This window comes from Crocuta crocuta, unplaced genomic scaffold (genome assembly GCF_008692635.1).
Source record: "Crocuta crocuta isolate KB4526 unplaced genomic scaffold, BGI_CrCroc_1.0 scaffold179, whole genome shotgun sequence".
In the NCBI taxonomy this organism is placed as follows: Eukaryota; Metazoa; Chordata; class Mammalia; order Carnivora; family Hyaenidae; genus Crocuta; species Crocuta crocuta.
This window is the reverse complement of record NW_027551568.1, coordinates 5,545,523-5,552,551: the sequence shown is the minus strand read 5'-3', so window position 1 is coordinate 5,552,551 and position 7,029 is coordinate 5,545,523.

Below are 7,029 nucleotides of genomic sequence, written 5' to 3'. Positions count from 1 at the left end.
CGAAGCCTCCAGAGGGACCCCATCCTGCTGACAACTTCATTTTGGATTTCTGGCCTCCAGAACACTGAGAGAGTACATTTCTGCTGATTGAAGCCAGCGACATTGTGGTAACTCGTCCCTGAGGCCGTGGGGAGTGAATGCAATAGCTGGGGCATAGCGGACAAGCTACTTGATTCTTCCAGGCCCACCCCCCACCCCCCATTTTTTCCTGTCTGTAAAGCAGGGGCAACAGTAGCACCTCCTGATATTACACACGAAGGCAGCGATCAGCTGTGAAACACGCCTTCCAAAGTCAGGTGCGAATTAGTGTTCACAAAATTTTTTTCAAGACGAAACTATTTTTTTTTTACTGCTTATTAAAATAGTGTGATTATAAAATACTTCTTTATAGTAGCAATTACACCGTAATACAAAAGCACTTGAAAAAGAAAATAAAGGGGCGCCTGGATGGCTCAGTCTGTTAAGCATCCAATCCTGATCTCGGATCAGGTCGTGATTTCGCGGTTCGTGGGTTCGAGCCCTGCATCAGGCTCCGTGCTGACAGCGTGAAGCCTGCTTGGGATTCTCTCTCTCTCCCTCCTCCTCTGCCCCTCCCCCTCTAAATAAATAAATTAACCTAAAAAAAAGAAAATAAAAATAATCTGCACTTTACAACTCCAGAAATAACCACTATTCCATAGGTCCTTTCTCTCACTTTTGATGTTAGGTCTAATTTGTGGATTTAAGCCTTGAGGGCACCGCTTCTCAACCGATGGACCTTGGCATAGCTTCTCGGTCCTTTCCTTACAGGCATGAAGATAACACCCACCTGCCAGGTTTGGGGGGGGCAATCCACAAAAGAACTTGAAATAACAGGGCCTGGCATCTTCTCTGTAAGTGGGGAGAGGAACAGGGAAGGGCTGGCCCGGAGGGAGTGGAGGCTCGAGCGTGGCACGCAGAGAGCGCTCGATACACACGCTCAGTTGTAGCGATCCCGGCCATTCTGCACGCCGAGGCTGTGTTCCAGCGATGTGCACTGCTCTCGATTTCTGCAGGATGCCCTTCTCTCTGGGCCGCAGAGGCTCTGCAGATGCCGCCTCTCTTCTCCCCCCCCTACGGCTGGTTCCTCGGTGCCCTTCCAGACTGGGCTCCTGCACCATCTCTTCTGGGGTGCCCTCTTCGACCCTGAGCGTGCCTCAGGTGCCTCCCCTGTGCCCTTGCAGCCTATGCGTCTACCGCCTCTGCTCTCCGTCCCCTCAAAGCCTGACCCACTCTGCCCTTGTCTTTGTCCCACACTAGACTTCTAAGCTACAGCCCCGGGAAAGCAGACCTGGTCTGACTCACAGCCCAGGGCCTGGCCCACAAGAGGTATTCAGAAAGTGCTCCCTGGACAAAGGTGGAAGGGGAGGAATGATGTCCTGACTCCTCTCTGGGGACCTTCTGCCTTCGCTGACTCTCGGGGCTGGAAACTGCCTTGCTGTGGTCCCACAGCCTCCTTCCACCACAACACAAACCTTTGCATGCGTGACTGTTAGTATATGTATTAGTCAGCTCTCTCTGTGATAATGGTGTGGAACAAACATCCCTCACACCCAAATCTCAGTGGCTCACAGAAACATATTTTTCTTACAAGCCTTGTGCTTTGCTTCAGGATACATGTGGGATTCAAGTCTATTTCTTGGGTCTCTGATTCTAGGAACAGAGGATCCGAGGGCCAGCTCTTCTCATGATGGATAGCAGCAGCACGAGAGAGCTGAAACATGGGCCACCTCTTGAGGTCTTCACTCTCTTGGAACTGGCATGCTGTCACTTCCTCCTGGATACCACTGGCCAAACCAAGTCCTGTGGCAAACCCCACACCAACAGTGTGGGAGAGGTAGGAAACATCCCATCATCCCAGTGAGCCATGGAAAGAACAGGAAGAGAAGGAAGAATTGTGAGCAGTCAGTATTTACACAATAATTTACACAATAGCTCATTACTGGAGATGATAACAACACCTCTGTTGTGCTTATCATGTTTCAGGCACCAACATCAATTCGTTTATTCCTCATAATAACCCTAGAAGGGGGAGGGACTATTATTACCTGCATTTAAATTTTTAAAAATGTTTCTTTATTTATTTTTGAGAGACAGACCGTGAGCAGAAGAGGGGCAGAGACACAGAGGGAGACACAGAACCCAACGCAGGCTCCAGGCTCTGAGCTGTCAGCACAGAGCTCGATGCAGAACTCGAACTCACGAACGGTGAGATCATGACCTGAGCCGAAGTCGGATGTTCAACCGACTGAGCCGCCCAGGCGCCCCTATTACCCCCATTTTACAGAAGAACAAACTGAAGTGGGGAAAGGTTAGGTAATTTACCGAAGTTAACTCCCTAGAGAGTAGTAGAGTGGGATAAACCCTGAGCAGAAGAGAGCCCAGAAGCCAGGCCTGTGAGTATTTCCTGTCCTTGCCTCTTGACATAGATAGAGACTGTATCTCTTTATTCTGCATTCAGCCTGGTGCCTGGTGTAGACGTGCCAATCCATGCTCGTTGGCAGAANTCCTCTAGGGTTTTGATAGTTTTCTGTCTCACATTCAGGTCCTTCATCAATTTTGAGTTTATTTTTGTGTGTTGTGTGAGAAAGTGGTCTAGTTTCATTCTTCTGCATGTTGCTGTCTAGTTCTCCCAGCACCATCTGTTAAAGAGGCTTTTTGTCCATTGGATACTCTTTCCTGCTTGGTCAAAGATAGTTGGCCATACACTTGTGGGTCAAATTCTGGATTCTCTATTCTATGCCATTGGCCTATGTGTCTGTTTTTGTGCCAATACCATACTGTCTTGATGATGACAGCTTTGTAGCAGAGGCTAAAGTCTAGGATTGTGATGCCTCCCATTTTGGTTTTCTTCTTCAATATTACTTTGGCTATTCGGGGTCTTTTGTGGTTCCACACGAATTTTAGGGTAGTTTGTTCTAGCTTCAAGAAGAATGCTGGTGCAATTTTGATTGGGATCACATTGAATGCATAGATTGCTTTGGGTAGTATTGACATTTTAACAATATGTATTCTTCCAATCCATGAGCATGGAATGTTTATCCATTTCTTTGTGTCTTCTTCAATGTTTTTTGTAAGTTTTCTATAGTTTTCATCATATGGATCTTTTACATCTTTGGTTGTGTTATTTCTAGGTATTTTATGTTTTTTTTTTTTGTGTGTGTGTGTGTGCAATTGTGAATGGGATCAGTTTCTTGATTTCTCTTTCTGTTGCTTCATTATTGGTGTATAAAAATGCAATTGATTTCTGTATGCTGATTTTGTACCCTGTGACTTTGTTGAATTCATGGATCAGTTCTAGTAGGCTTCTGGTCAAAGGCAAGAAATGTTTTTGGTCATTTGTTACATGCCAGCTGCTGTTACCTGCTTCTACAAATAGTTTCTGACCTAATTGTCACAGCAATACTGGGGAGTTAATATCAGCCTCCCCAATTCACAGGTAAAGACTCCAAGGCGAAAATGAGGCTTCTCCAACCCCAAGGCCAATCTTAAAACTCGCTGGGTCGTGCTCGATGGGGCTGCCCGCATCTTTCCAGCTTTTTGCTCTTGTCTCTGGAGAGTCTTTCCATTGCATTAGACAGGGAGACAGCCCCCCACCCACAGAACGCCTGGGAGAGAGAGTGCCCACGAAATATGGGGGTGGTGGGGAGAGAAGATGGGGGCACTCCGAAAGAACCCATGCTTTCTACCAAAGTGCAGACAGTGGCTCAAGGCGCCCAGCAGATGGCAGGATGTTGCCATAGATCCTCCCGAAGCCGGGCGTGCAAGGCGGGCTGGGCGGGTTCCATTGCTTCCCGCGGGTAACCAGCACGCCCCTCAGGGAGGGTCTCCGGGGGTCTGCGCTCTCCCTAGGAGCCTCGGGGTGCACCCAGAGCACCCAGCACTTAGCACCCTGGTCCTAGGCTCGTCTCTGTCCCCGGTCTGGGCTCCCCAGCTCTCGCCGCCAGGGACCCACGCACCCCAACGCGAACCCGCCGGGTCCTCAGACTCTGAGGCCCCGCAGTCCCGGCGAATCCCGAGGTGCAAGCCCAGTCCCTCCTAAGCACATGGCCCCTGCGGAGCCTCAGTTTCCCCATGCAGAATATAAAGGGCCCTAAAGGGTCTAGACTTTACTTTCATTCATTAAGTATTTAGAAAAACACAAAGAGGAAAGGAGTCGTTGGAGAACCGGTAGACACACCACCGCCCGGGTACCAGCCCGAATGGCAAACAAAGCCCAGTGGGGCGTCCTGGTTACCCTTCGTAGCCGGGACTGACCGAGAGCTCCTTTCCCTCCCAACCTCAGTCTACCTGACTCTACAACGGGCAACAGCGATTTTTAATAACCTTTGGGTTGTTGAGAGGTTAAGTGGAACGGTGCTTACGAGGCTCTCGGGCTGGGCCCAGCACACAGTAGGTGCTCACAAATCACTTACNTGCTCTCCAAGCCCAGGTCTCGTTTAGAGCCCGAGGCTAAAGGAAACGGCCTGTGAGTGTGTGTGTGTGTGTGTGTGTGTGCGTGTGTGCGCGTGTGTGCACGACGCGGTTGGGCTCTGCGCCCGCAGGTTCCACGCTGCTCCCCTCCCTCGCCCAGGCCAGCCTGGGGAAACTTTTCTTGGTTAAACTCCGTGGTTCCCAAGAAGGCGTCCCGCTCTCGGCAGCCTCCCTGGCGGAGGGGGTGAAATAAGGTTGTCCAGCCTCATCTCAGCTCCAGGGCTGGGCTTCCTCGTGGCTTGGGCCCGTAGAGCTCGGTATTTGAGCCGGCAGAACGCCGTTCCCAGGGCTGTGTGTCCGTGGGCAAGTTGCTTACCCTCTCTGAAACCTTTGTTTCCTCACCTGTGAGAGAATGGTGTCACCACCTGGTACCGTAGGATACGGGATTGTTTGATGCTCAGCCACTGGTCATGCATGTGAAAAGTGCCTTATAAGTATAATCAGCACAGTAGGGTTGGTTGTCTGTTAACTCCCCCTGCCTTTAAAAGCCTGGGGTGGTTTCTCTGTCTTCACTGCGCCCCAAATAAGGGTTAGGATGTAGTCAGCACACACCATCTGCCAGGCACTCCTCTAGGCTTTTCTATGTGGCTCTCAGCCTTCACAGCAACCGTATGAGGTAGGTTCTTTTGCTGTTCGGTTTGGCATTTGTAGAAAGAGATGTGGTCCGGTCCCACTTCCCGAGGAGCGGAGCTGGCTTGGAGGTTGGATACTCTGCCCCGGAGGCAGTGCATGTCATCACCACACAGGCAGAGGCGTGGGGGCACGGATCATGGCTTCTAGAACGGCCAAGGCTGTGGGTGGCAGTCACAGGCTGGTCCAGAGAGCCCCTCTCAAAAGGATACACAAAGACTGTTAATGCGGCTTAAGTGCGTCAGGGCCGTTTGGTCCCTTTCTAAAGGAGTTCCTAGTCCGGGCACCGAATAATCCATGACCGTCCATGGTGGTGAGGGCGGTGAGTGGGGCTGGTGCAGGCACTTGGGCACCCAAGGACACCTGATGCCTTCCTGGTTCTTTAGTCTGGGGCACAGGCATGTGGGCAGCTAGGCGTGGACAGAGGAGAGGTAGGCAGGGAGGTGGCGGAGGCCCTTGGGTGTCCCAGAGAGAGTCTGGACACCGTGTAGCTGAACCTACCTGCAGCCAAGTTCACACTGACCCTGAACTTCTCCATGGAAGTCAAAGGGATCTTGACACTGTAGGTGCACTCTGCTGTGGGACAGCCCGCGTGCGGTGGCTGTGGGACCGGCCTGTCCCCTTTTCAGAGCACTTGTGTCCTTCAAGATTATATTCAGGGCAGCTCGCACCTGAGAAGATATTTACTCATTGACAGGTGGAGAGCATGACTTGCGTCAAAACCCTTCTATTTGCAACAAGTCAAAGCTCTCCCGTCTGTTTTGGTGAGGGGACCTGTGTTAGTCTCCCCAGGCTGCCATCACAAAATACCACTGATGCTCAAACAACGACAGAATTTGTTGGTGCCGGTGGCTTCGATAACAGAAATTTGTTTTCTCACCATTTCTAGAGGCCGGAAGCCCAATATCAAGGGGGGCTGTCAGGGTTGGTTTCCAGTGAGAGCTCTTCCTGGCTTGCAGATAGATGGCTACCTTCTCCCTGTGGCCTCCCTGTGGCCCATGGCTTTTCCTCCGTGTGCTTGAGGAGCCACAGAAAGAGAGAGATAGAGATACAGGGGGAGAGAGAGATCTCTGGTGTCTCTTCCTTTTCTTATAAGAATGCCAGTCCTATCAGATCAGGGCTCCACCTTTATGATCTCACTTAACTTCAGTTATCTCCTTAAAGGTTCCGTTTCCAAACGTAGTCACAATTAGAGGCTAGCACTTGAACATGAAGTTTGCAAAGGACAAGTGAGCCCGTACCAGGAGCCTTTCACGAAGGCCGTGGACTTCCTCCATAGAAGAAAGCACAGACTTAACGTATCCGCTCCATTTATAGGGGTTTATGGTTCTAGCCTGGATCAAAGCTCATACTTTAGGTAAGGTCGTACTTGAGGGTTCTTAGCATCTTTTTTTTTGTTTTGTTTTGTTTTGGCCTCCCTTATATTGACATCTGTCTCTGTCCTTTATCCCAGAAAATGTGCTTTAAAATATTGACTGGCAAAATAGTTCTATCTGGTGTAACCAACCTTTTTGATTTTCCTGCTGCTGTCGTTCCTCATTCCAAAAGCAGATTGGGCCCAAGGTCAACTGCCTGTTTCCGGGCTTGTTGAAATACAAGGTTAGCACTCTTTTCGTTTTGCCAGCTTCTAGCCCAGTGAAACATGAACTTGTCTGATTTTGCCGGTGTATGTCTCAATTATTTTCCTCTGCAAATAAAGCACTGGTGTTTGCCACCAATTGATTCAATTATCCCGGAGGCATTTACTGATCATCTTTTCTGCACCCACCCGTAAGCTGGGGCACCGGGAATGTGGAGAAACTGAAGGCAAAATCCTAATCCTCAGGAGCTCCTGGAGGAAATAAATAGCCAGGACAATGCAGCGAGCTCAGAGAACTATGGTATCCTAGGAGACAGTCCTTAACCCCG